This window comes from Ambystoma mexicanum, chromosome 9 (assembly GCF_040938575.1).
Source record: "Ambystoma mexicanum isolate Mex_15411 chromosome 9, UKY_AmexF1_1, whole genome shotgun sequence".
NCBI classification, from domain to species: Eukaryota; Metazoa; Chordata; class Amphibia; order Caudata; family Ambystomatidae; genus Ambystoma; species Ambystoma mexicanum.
The window spans coordinates 473775619-473788709 of NC_090931.1; positions in this window are offsets into that span (position 1 = coordinate 473775619).

The following is a 13091-nucleotide window of genomic DNA, read 5'->3' on the forward strand; positions in this document are numbered from 1 at the left end:
GGGCTGCCTGCGTGGTGGTAGTGGCTGTGCTGGCGGCCCTTGCTGGCCCTGCCTTGCCCTCCTCCTCCTCCTGCGTCTCCTCCGTGCGGCCGGTTGTGGTTGGTGTTCGTCTTCTTCTTGGAGTTGGAGTACTTGCAGTGCTATCAGGTCCCCCAGGGCCAACATCGCGAGTCCTGCCGGTAGCATTTCGGAGTGGGTGTGGTTGTGGGAGGAGACTGGGTGTGCTATTTATGTGTTTTCAGGCTGTATGGCCTCCACCTGTGGTGATTCATTCCACCTGTGCAAGCTGCTCTCCCCTTTGGGCGAGCACGTCCCGCACACAACGCTGCAATTCGAGGAATGGCATCTTGCTATTACAATCATGTATTTGTACCCGATGGCAGTGTAACATTGGTTGATATGTTCATTCGGCTATGGTCCCATTGTTTCACATACTATCTTAGCAGTCGCGAACAGACTTGTGAAGGGTCAGTGGAACGTAGTACTCGAGTAACGGTGGACCCTCATGCATCACTGTACCGAGTTTCAACGACGGGCGGGGCGACCCATTTGTGAGTGAAGGCAGTTGCCATTTACACACACAGCCGCACTAGATGGATTAATTTGTGATTTCAAGCGGCCACAGATGCCTTTTCGACGTGATGTTGCAAATGAGGAATTCGAAGGGCGGCGCTTTCGGTCTTCAGCTGGCGGCGAGGAGATGCCCACAGGTCTGACTGCAAATATAACGTTCTATTGTTCAATGTCCTTGGGACAGGGGCCATGGCGGGGATGCAATGATTGATATGAATAGTTTGGGATGCGCAATAGCGAAGTGGACGATGAGGCCGGACGTTCCCAAATACATGTTACTTCACAAAACTGGAATTACGGGCTGGGGCACAGTGGATTATGCAGGCTGCATGACGCACAGACTCAATGGAATTTTCACATGTTATGTGAGTATGGGAACAGGCGTTATCATTACGGGATGAGGGAATGATGAATGGATGCATGGACAGATGATTTGATACAGAGTTTGCCATGTACAGGGCTTCTTGGGATCTGTCCGCCTCCCCTGCGCTATGTGATGCAGGGCTGCCATAGTGGGACCATCGTCTATCTGGCCTTGTTGAGCCCTCCCTGTCTCGACGCGCCTTCAGACACTTGTGTCCATGCACGTTACCAATCCCATCTGATGGATTCTGTTTTAACAGACGCATGCACAGGTACACTCGTTTGTGATGGTGTTTTCACCTCGATATAGATAGTTATGAGTCGCAAGTGGTTTTTGGGTGGTGATGATCCTTTGGAGTGGGCTAGCATGCATATGGCTGTGGATTTGGTGTGATCATTGAAGTGAGTAATTCAAATGTAGTTCTGATGGCCATTCTATTCTTTTTCATTTCATTTGGTTGACAGGTATCTCCTCCCCTTTTGCCACTGCCATCTGTATGCCACTCCTGCAGATGGATTTTACTCCCGACACCTGCTGCTTCGTGTTAATCAGTGGAGCAGCATTACGATCTTATGGGACGATCGCCAATGGGCCACATGCCCTTACGCAGTACTAGTGGCTCGGAGCAACATTTCGGCCTTTCAGCTGGACTAGTGCCTCCACATTGGGTCGGCCCTGCGGTTCTGGGCGCTTCCATGTTGCCTTTTCGTACGAGAATGTGGCCCTGTGTACCATGAAGGAACAGGGCGTCACACAAGAAGTAGCTGGTCATTTATTGCGGATGCAGCCCACAATGGTGAAATGTGTTTTGGAGTTCATGGCCTAATGGCTGTATGGGCTTGGTGAATTTGTTGTGCATTAAATTTCTATTCTGATATGGGCCGTGTAGCGTTCTTCTTTGCAAGTGATGTGGCATATTCCTATTTGGGGAGCGATGTATTGTGAGGAGATCTGCATTGGGTTCCAGCTTCGGAGTATAGTTGCGTGGTACTGTGCTGGGCGCGTTTGCCTACGAAGCCCAGTGAGGTCAGGGATAAGGGCTGCCAATATGACTGTTTGAATGATGTCATGCTCAGGGGCGGGGGATTAGGTTCTGTGTAACAGATGCCGGTCAGCCAGGTGGATTGGTGGAATGATGTGATTTTCTGAATGTTGCTGGTCACAGGTGCCTGTGTTTGCGTGCGTTTCTTGGTGGGAGACTGAGGTCATGTCCATTGGAATAGCTTCTGTATTCGTGCCATCTGTGCCCTGCAGCTCCCATTGGCCCCTCTTGAGATTCTTTTGTTCGTTGGCATGCATGGGTGACTTGTACATTTCACTGGTTGCATTGTGACTTCATTGCACCTACGGGGAGTTGTACAATGTGGCCAGGGAGCGGTGTACAGGCACTCAGTGGGGCCGTTTACGGTTGATTCGCGATGCCGTACTTCTCACCATGGCGGAATGGTACTTTCCGCCGTGCTTGATGGCGTTAGGTGCATGTCCGCTAGGGTCAGAATTCGCATACCGTTGCGCCATGGTGGTATTTACGGTTTGGCATGGCGCGCGCGCGCGTACTTGGTGCAGTTAGCATTGGCGTTCACTACGGTGTAGCTAATGGCATCGTACTTTGCGGTGACGGGTCATAATCGCACCGAGCGCTATTCGATGGCGGTATTGCATTTCCGCCATCGTTTTTCGATTTCCGCCAGGGTCGTAATGAGGGCCAATGTCTGATATATTGATTTGCCTGGAGGGTTAAGTGTTATTGTATTGAAAGCCTCTAAAAGATGAAGCATGATTATACTAAACACCTCTGAGGGCTTAGGAAGGATTATACTTAAGGTTATATAATGTTAATACATACCAAACATATCACAGGGAGACACTTTGATGATATTGAGGTGGCAAGAACTTAATAGTGCCACCACAAAGATGAGGTGCTATAACATGGAAGTTCCCACAATTTGGCACATGCTGAAATCAGTGGCCCATCGTTGATAGTATGTGATGATTCGGAAGGTCCCCCATGGATGGTGTGTAAAGATATGGAAGTCCCCACTGAGATAGAGTGTGATAACATTAAAGTCCTAATGGGAATGGTGAATGATGATATTGAAGTTTTCATCAGATATGGGATATCATTATGTGGATGCCCCAGCAATGATGAGTTGACATGTTGCTGATGTTCCTATACAGATAGTGTATGAAGATATTAATCCATTAGCCCATAGAGTGTTAGCATGTGCTGATTATGATATCCCCAGCAGGATAAAATGTGATGACATTGAAGAATGCACATTTTGTATTTCCAAAAGAGGGGACTTACGATACAGATTTCCCCACAGAAATGGTGTGCAATGATATTGAGGTCCCTGCATGCATTGTCCAGGTTTAAAGTCTGCATATAGATAGTTTGCGATGATGTTAAATTCTTCACAGTGATTGTGTGCAATGGCCTTCAAATATCTGCAGGGATGGTTCATTTTTCTATTGTTGCTGACCACATGGGTGGTGATGTGGGGTCAGGATATTGAGTTTCCTAATGAACATCATAGTACGACTTTGAATAGGTGATAAAAAAATCTCCACATGTATTTCCTGTGATGATATTGATGTTGAAAAAGGTATTTGTTGTGATGGTGCTGAATTCCCTAAAGGTTGGTGTGTGGTTATATTGAAAATTAATGTCTCCATTGTGTTTGTGATGATACTGTCGTGTGAAGTATCCTATTTAAGAAAATTGAGGATGCGTTTGTGGGAATGGATCAGTCTGTGATGTTATAATCTTTAAACCCCCTCTTGAATATTGTGCTGTGATAATTAAATTCCCACAGGTATAATGTCTGATGATATTGAAGTCCCAGCAGGAAAGGTGTTTGATGATGTTAAAATGGGAAGGAGGACTGTGTAGATTGTTAAGCCAGCCCTCGAGGAGCGAGGAACCAGACACTGGCTCCGTGGCGAGAGACAGAGGGAAAGAAAACGAGATGCTGCCAGGAAGGACTAGGCATCTCCAGCATTTCTGAGGAGAAGGAACTTTTCTGGGAACATGGAGCGAGGAAACCCAACCAGCATTGGCAAAACCAAAGAAAGAAGCATGTCTGTGTATGAGTGTATATGCGTTTAGGTGTGAAAGTCTCTATGTGCGAGATTGACTTGCCGTTTGAATACGTGTGTCTGTGCATAGGTGTGAGAGTTTCTGTGTGTAAGACAGACTAGCTCTCTATGTTTGTATATGTGTGTGTTGTAGGTGTGAGAATGACTGGGTGTGGGTGTTGTGTCTCTTTGTTTGAGATTGATTGGGTGTGTATGTGTCTGTGTGTGTGTCTTTGTGTATGATGCTGACTTGGAGTGTGTGTGTATGAGAGAGAGATTTTATGTCTGTGTGTGAGACTGACTGGCTATGCAGGTTTGTATATGTGTTTGTGTGTGTGTTTGTGTATATGCCTGTGTGTATGTGTGAGAGTCTGTGTGTGTGAGACATCCTGGCTGAGCGTGTTTCTACATGTCTGTTTGTGTGTAGGTGAGAAAGTGTCTGTGTGTGTCACTGAATGAGTGTATGCAATTGTTATCATCATCATCATAATGCTTTATTTGACAAATAGTCATTTGACATATATACACAATAAATAATATACATAAAATTCATATAACATAAAATACGAACTAATTTATAAGAACACATACATTATTGCAGTGATAAAAAATACAGTGCAGATGTTTTTACTGCTAAAAAGACCCCTTCTATCATGACAAATACAATCATGACATTTGAATAATTTTCATTCGTATACGCCGAGCACTACACAAGAACTTTGCTACATTCTATACAATCCACATGTCCTCTGTTTGTCTGATCAGAATCAGGCCTGTTCTGTGCAACAGATATTGGCATCATTGAGGAATGGTTTAAAAAAAATGTGGCCCTGTGTTTTCTATAGCTAATACATGAAAACATAAAATGTACCAATGTTTAACTTCCCATACCCCAAGCTGGACACACATCAATACCTAGATCATACCAATTGCAAGTGACACTTGCAATGTTCAGTATATTGAGTCTCAGCTTTAAAAAGAGTTTATGAGCAAAAGGAGGCTCGATTTTGTCCAGGTATGTTTCAAAACTCAGACAAATAAGTTGGTCCTGTGGCTAGTCTATGACGTGCATCTAACAAATTCCTCCCTGATATCTCAGTAGCCAAATTCTTCAATAGCATGATACTTGATTAGTAATAGAAGCAGGATTATTCCACAGAGTATCCAGATTCAGGCATTGCAAGTAGCCTTTTACATGGTTGAACCAAAGGAGCGATCTCCCTCCCTCTGTATTCAATACATGAGACATTGAGTCCCTGAAATCAATTATTCCCAGACACGTCCAAATCCGAAGCCAATATAAAACTGGCTTCAAATTTAGATCGTCAGCGATTGATTTCAAGCCAAGTTCCAGAAAAAGGGAGGTAGGTAAACTGAGGAGACTTTATCAATAAAGTATTTTCAGCCCCATTTAGACTAGCACAGTTTGTATAGCCCCAAATGTAAGATCCATAAATAGCAGCAAATTTTGCTTGGGCCCTATAAATCTCAATGGCAGGGGAACCTAATTGAACCTAATCCTTTGATGGTCATAAAATTTGACCTGCTGAATAACATTGTCATTGACTTCCATGACTATATCTTGGGGTTTCGCAAACCTAGGTCTAAAAACTAGGGCTTTCGCCTTCTCAGTATTGACCTTGAATTGCAGCTCTATGCATTTAACCAAAAATGAATTCAATGTTGCTCTCAACCCTGCAGGTGGTGTGGCTAAGATCCCAGCATTGATGGAAAAGAACAATGCTTGAACAGATTCCCTACCCATTTTCGGTTGCCTGTGTGCATTTGTATGTGTGTGTATGTGTGTATGGTAAGGCACTAAACCGTCCTGGGAAAGGAATCTCCTCCACAAATTATTGTCAGACTGACGGCATTTCTCCAGCAGGGGACAATGGACCAAGGGGAAACAGCACTTCACAGAAAAGTGAGAATTCCTTGTGACACCTCTCCTCAGCTGCATTTGACAGAATCAAACGGTGCTACGGTAACCCTGCTACCCAGAACTGGCACAGAGGGGCAGGATGGCTGTGGAAATTTTAAGGACTGCCCTCCAGTGACAGATGCCATCCATTTGATTTAAAAGACTTTATATTAAAGCATTTATTTCAGTAACCTAAAGAAGCAGTAATGTGAAATGATGACCATTTTAATGTAATTTGTGTACCATTAAAATAACACAATGTGAGTCTTCTTGACATGTGGTGGCCGCGAGCAACAGTTAAAAGACATTTCTGGAAAAAGCGTGCATGACACAGTTATGAAAGTTGATGAAAATATGCCCGACATTGATAGAGGCATGTGAAGACATTTGTAGATATTTAGGGGAAATGTTTTCCATAGAAATGGTGAAAGATTGCCAGAAGGACAAAACAGCATCGCACAAACTTGGTAGTTGGAATGGCTTATTCTTTGTAAAATATGGGGTCTGCCCATCTGCTTTTCTGGAGGCCGACAATTATACATATAAGCGTTTTGTTTCATAACTGATTTTGGCAAAAGTAACTGTGGTATAACAAAGCACACCATAAAAACACCCACACTAAAACTGATGTCACTTTCCTGTGTCCAATCTGCTTGCAGGGAGGTGGCGACATCCACAGCCTGACCGACCCCATCTTAGGGGTATGTCCATCTTATTTCTGCCCAGATAGTATAAATCTGCTGATATCATCCGGATTATTAAAGGAGGAAGCATATGGAGGGTCAGGACATTCAAAATCAGACATTCAAAAATCAACATCCAGATATTCCACATTCACCCTGCAAGACTCCAGAGCAAGGCCAGAGGTAGCTGATCTTATCCAGGCAGAATCTCCTATCCAGGTAGAGCCATTTATCCAGAATTAAACCCTACAACAATCCCAATCATTCAGGAAGAAAGGAGGAAAGGCTGCGGACCCCTCCGGGAGAATCCTGTGACCAGACCTGTCTTTGCCCAGCTGATGCACCCACTGTCCACTGAGACCAGACCCTGGTTACCTCGCTGTGTCCCTAGAGGAAAGCCGAGCCGCTTCGCAGTGACCAGACCATTGTCCCACTGTCCAGAGACCCAGTTAGCTGTCCAAACTACCCAATTCAAGTGCTTCTTGTAAGTATCACCCTCCCCAATATCAAAAAGCTGCATGCACCATTCTGTTACCCTGTAATTTGCCCAACCATATAAGAAACACTATAAGAAATCCTATAAGTAGGCTAGTAACTTCTTAAATTGTCAGAATCCTCTGTGTATCCTGTCCTTATAAAAATCCTTGCTAGTCTCCATGTGTAGCGTAATTCTTTCCAAATCATTTCCGTCTGTTGTGTAAGTCTTTAGTACTATTTTGAATTAATTAATTTCCCATAGAGATTAACGCAGTATGGATAGTTAACCTTGCAAATTAACCTCCTCGTGTATGTGTCTTTCTTTAATAATCTAGCCATTTAAAATATAGTTGCAGTAGAACAAATCATTTTGCTAACTAAACCGAGTTCGCCCTTGAAAGTGTTTCCCTTTTAAAAATCCAATTTTTCCTTTCCGTTTAAGAATCCCACACTGTCAACCATAAAGAGTCACCCCTTCACTTTAGTATCATACCTGTTATGTGCCTTTGTACCTCATCAGCAAAACCGATTTTCGATTCTGTCTGTTTAGCTCATTTCTGAAGTTGTTTGCCTATTTTAAACCTGTGAAAACTAAGAAATTTCAATGTTGCCACGTGTGATTCTTGCTGCACTGTTTTTCCTTCCCGAAGTCGATTTTCTAACCTGTATACTGTTGTTTAGTACCTTGCTTTGTAGCTTGTGAGTTTTCTTGCTTCTTTAGTACAGCCACACAAATTCCTGTATTATCCATTCAACCGCAAATGTAAAATTACCATTCAGTAATTTGCATTGTGGTGTCTGATGTTAAAAAGTTAAAGTAAGTATATCCTATCATTTTACTCTGTAATTATCACCACACTGGTGGTTGCTGCCCTATATTGAATGTGTCAAAATTAAAAATAAATACATATTTAACTATTACACACTGGCCTGGTTCATAGTCCATTGCAACACAGGGTGTACGTTAAGGGGGGTGTGAGACGGGTAGGCTACTTTCTCAAAAATATAATCTGAATGTAATAAACTTAAAAGCATTTTTATTGTGTGGCATATCCCTGGCCAGTAGAAAGAGTTATCGTCTGGAGTGGGCGGCATTTTTAAAACCTTGACACAGACATGCACATGCCAATTAAACAACTGAAAATCATCACTGTCCCTTCCCTGTAGGGTCAGCCGAGAGCCATGGAGGACTTTGCATTCCCTATATATTTTTTGTGTTTTGTCTTTTACCATGCCTCAAAAAATGTCAAATATTCTCTACCTGGAAAAGAAAGAAAAATGCTATCTATTAATGAAAAGACATTGTTTAAGTGCCTCACCCTATTCAGTACCACACATAGAAAGCATGGCTTTTGCATCCCAAAGATTTGTATTCAGTAGCACTTCAGCAGTCAGCAGGGTGCTAACTGGTGTAATCACTCCTTTTGTGGTGCAGTGCCTTGCTGGAGCTGGAGCCAGAAGCCGAAACATGAGCAAACCCAAAACAAACCTTTGAACGTATATGTAGATACATCCCAGTGTCCCTCACAGTGATTGCATGCATGCATACTATACTTTTGGGCTAGTCTTAAGTTACTTGGGCCCTTCCCAACAAGTGACACCTATGAATGCACAAGTATCCAAACTGTAACATCAGAGAATAGTTTATTTTCTGATGATGTATTAATTTCATGATTTACACAAACACCTTCTGTAGACAACAAAGAAAGGAAATACAAGAAAGAATGGATATACAAATGTTAAAGTGGGTTTTTGATTTACAAAGGTTTTTCTTGTTGACATAACTTTATTTGTTAAAAAGGCTACTACCAATCGGCTCTGTATTTGGACAAATAGATGTCCAACTATTTGATATTCGGCTGAATACTTCAATCTACTATTTAGTACACCCCAAGTTTAGGTCTGAGAGTCTGTTTGTAAGACAAACTGGCTGTGTGTAGTTTTATATGTGTGTGTAGGTGTGGGAGTCTGTGTGTGTCTCTTTGTGTGAGTCTCTGAGCTTGTAACTGACTGGATGTGTATGTATGCGTGTATTTGTGCATATCTGTGCGTGAGATTGTCTGGCGTGGGGTTTGCATATATGTGCACCTGTATGTAGGTTTGAGCATCTCTGTGTGTGAGACTGACTGGCTGTGTGTGTTTGTATATTTGTTTGTCTAGGTGTGGAACTGACTGGTGTGTGTGTGTATCTGTGTGAGTGTGTGGAGGTGTGAGAGGCTATGTTTGAGACTGACTGTGTGTGCATGTGCATGTGTGTATATATTGAAAAGCATTTATTTCATACTATCGCGCCGAAGGTTCAACGGCGCTGGAATTTGCACCCGCTCATTTTACAGAAGCGCACAACATCGTCCACTTGATCCGACTCTGGAGTTGTTTGTGTGCTCCGGTCTGTCTGCAGCGACTACGCACTGCGAAGATTCAGAGAGGAGGAGCGGGCCAGTTACCTGCTGCGCTGCGGATAGTGAGTTCGGCGCGTCGGAGGACACGTGGAGCCCACATCGGTTGCAGCAGGTCTGTAAACGTTCCATTCTTTTCTGTCTTCCCTTATCCAAGCTTCGTATGGTTTAAGGACAGTCCGTTAAAGAAAATACAGCATTTTCACATTGTGGTGGCTCGCTGTAGGCGTGAGAGCGGACATTTGTTCAAGTTCCCGAGTGGAAAAACACCTCGCCAACAACACAACGTGTATTGATTATGGCAACACAACAGGAAAGGGAAAACATTCGAAAAATACAAGCTGCATCACTTTTTTGTGAGAAGCAACCCACACCCAATAAAGATGCACCTAAGGAGCAGACGTCAGAGACACAGTCCAGTAATGATGTGAAACTTCTAAGAGAACTGGAGAAGTTACAAAAAAGAGAGATTAGCAAATGGTTGGAAGAATTCTCTCTACAAAATTACATCGATGTAGGACGTATTCCAAGACGTTTACGTATCCTTACCACACCCTCATTCGAAGAACAAGATCCTGCCATGCTACAAGAATGGGGAGAGTCTAGTAATGCCTGCTCAGTTAACTTCCTCAACATTTTGATCAAATATGCCAGAACGGACAGACACAAAATACTGGATAAAATACAGGAGGTTACAGAGCAATTGCAGAATTTAGAGGAAAGTGAAGAGGGAAAAAATCTACGTATCAATATGGAAAAGGGATACAAAACGTTCGAGGAAGACATCAAACTACGCAAGCAGAGGAAATTCATTCGTGATAAGAACGATTACGAACAAGGAAGAGTATTGACCTTTGCCAAGCGCTTCGATACACTAAGAAAAAAACTCCCTATGCAAGCCCCAGTTCCTACGAATACCAGCTCAATAGAACCATCATCCTCAGATATCGACACTACTGAAAGCGAGATTGAACAACCTTCGAGAAAACTTAATTTTTTAGAAGAGATGAGGCTGTTGGGGATGGAAGGCAGACTAAACAGCGGCAAAAAAACAAGAGGCAGAGGACGAGGCAAGGCTTCGAATCAAAGAGGAAGAAAAAGACAAGGAGGGGAAGACGCGGGATCTTCAATAAATGTGGACAAACCGGAGCGCTTAACACGCTCTGGAACAAAGAAATAAATCCATCTACTATTGAACCACCTGATATGTCTGTAATCAACCTCTCCACCCATGAGCTGACTCCGGCTGAAAACCAGGTTTTAAAATTGGGATTACATTTTTGTCCCACATCTGTCTATAACTATGCAGAAACCCGCATAGACTTTGATAAATTCATGCGGAAAATTAGATTAAAAAAATTCTTTGCCATGTTTCCGCCTAAACCTAAACCCAAAGCCTGTCACCCAGGACGTACAGACATTTCTATTCAGGACACTCTTACTCTGCGTATCCTTGAAGATTTGGAATTTGAAAATGCACACTATACGAACAACACAGAACTGGAACTTAAAAATGAAGACACTAGCTGGCCAGGCAAAACAGCATTAAAAATAAAATCTAAATTTAACCCCATGTTCAATCCGGGAGGCCATGTTGAAGCTTTTCAGGACCTGGTTATCAATGATCTTAAAAAGATCCAGAAGATACGGCAGCCTATGAGAACAAATCTGACCCCAGTACAACAACGCACATTCAAACAACTTGGTGCTATGACGGAGTACATTATCAAACCATCAGATAAGGGGACCAATATAGTCATGATGAATCGGAATGACTACATTAGGAAAGCCCATAGGCAACTAATGGATAAAAATTGCTATTCAAAATTACAAGCTGATCCTTCCGAAACCATGAGTGTGCTACTGTCAAATCTTTTACAGACTTGGAAGGAGAGAGACCTGCTAGACGAAGATATTTGTACATTTTTACAACCTAAATTTCCCACTATTCCAATGATTTACTTTCTGCCTAAAGTACATAAGAGCTTGACCAGACCCCCAGGCAGACCTATTGTTACACTATGTGGGGCATTGTTGGAAAACCTATCGCGGTTTGTGGATGAAACATTGATTACCTTTGTTACTACTCTGCCCTCCTATTTAAGGGATACAAAAGATTTTTTGAGTAGAATAGAGGGCATCCCATGGGAAACTTCTTACTTGCTGACAACACTAGATGTGGTCTCTCTCTATACATCAATTCGACACTCTGATGGCCTCAAAGCATGCGGGTATTTTTTGCATACCAGATCTATGAACTATATGCAACATGGCATCATGATATTAGAGATGATTAGATTTTGCCTGACCAACAACTGTTTTCTGTTTGATAAGGAGTTCTTTATCCAACTTCAGGGCACTGCCATGGGCACCATGTTTGCTCCCTCATATGCGAATCTAACAATGGGCTGGTGGGAGAAGTTTGTTGTCTGGCATCCGAGCAACACCCTACATACAGACAAAATAATACTGTGGCTACGTTACCTCGATGATCTGTTTGTGATCTGGGATGGCAGCGATCGAGAATGGCTAGACTTTGTGACGATATTAAATATCAATGATCTCAACCTTCAATTCACAGAGAATCATAGCAAGACTGATATAGTGTTCTTGGATATCGCAGTTTCAGGGGCCAATGGCGAACTCACCAGCAGCCTATATAGAAAGCCAACCAGCTCAAACATTCCATTACATGCAAGGAGCAGCCATCCCACAGCCTTAAACTGGAGCATCCCGTATGGGGAATTTATATGCATACGTAGAAACTGTTCCAATATTAACACCTTTGACAGCGAATGTGCCTGGATGGCCCAGAGATTCAAAAATCGAGGCTATCCAATTAAAATACTGGAAAGAGCATTTCTAAAAGCTAGGGACATGGACCGTTCCCTACTACTGGTTTCCAATGCTGTACAAACGAAGATCACGGACAATACAGACACACGTCTGATTCTGACTTTTGGAAACGGGGCCCAAAATATTCGCCAAGAATTACAAAAACATTGGCATGTTTTAAAACTAGATGAACATCTGGGCGAGTTACTGGCACCTAAAGTCAATATCACATTCCGTAGATCGCCTTCATTGAAAGATACATTGGTGCCCAGTTTCATGAGTCCTCTAGTTAATCAATCAGGAGCCAGTTGGATGAACATCAAGAGACCGGGCTTTCAAAAATGTTCTAAATGTAAAGCATGTACCTATGCTGTTAACATCAGCTGTTATTTACATCCCATTTTAGGAAAGAACATTAAGATTGTGTCTAGAATCACTTGTGAAACCGAATATGTGGTATATGTGTTGAATTTCCCATGCAACAAGTGGTATGTCGGTAGCACCAAAGGACAACTCAAATTAAGGGTGCTACAACACATTAGGGCAATTAAGAATGCTGATCCGACTTACCCTATGGCCCTTCATTTTAAGAATCAACATGGAGGCAAACTAGAGGGCTTTACCTTTTTTGGCATACATACCATTACCAAACCACTCAGAGGAGGCAATCGTGAACTAACACTACGACAGTTAGAAACCAGATGTATTTTAGACCTAGAGACAAAAAAACCCAGGGGTCACAACCTTGATGAGGAACTATA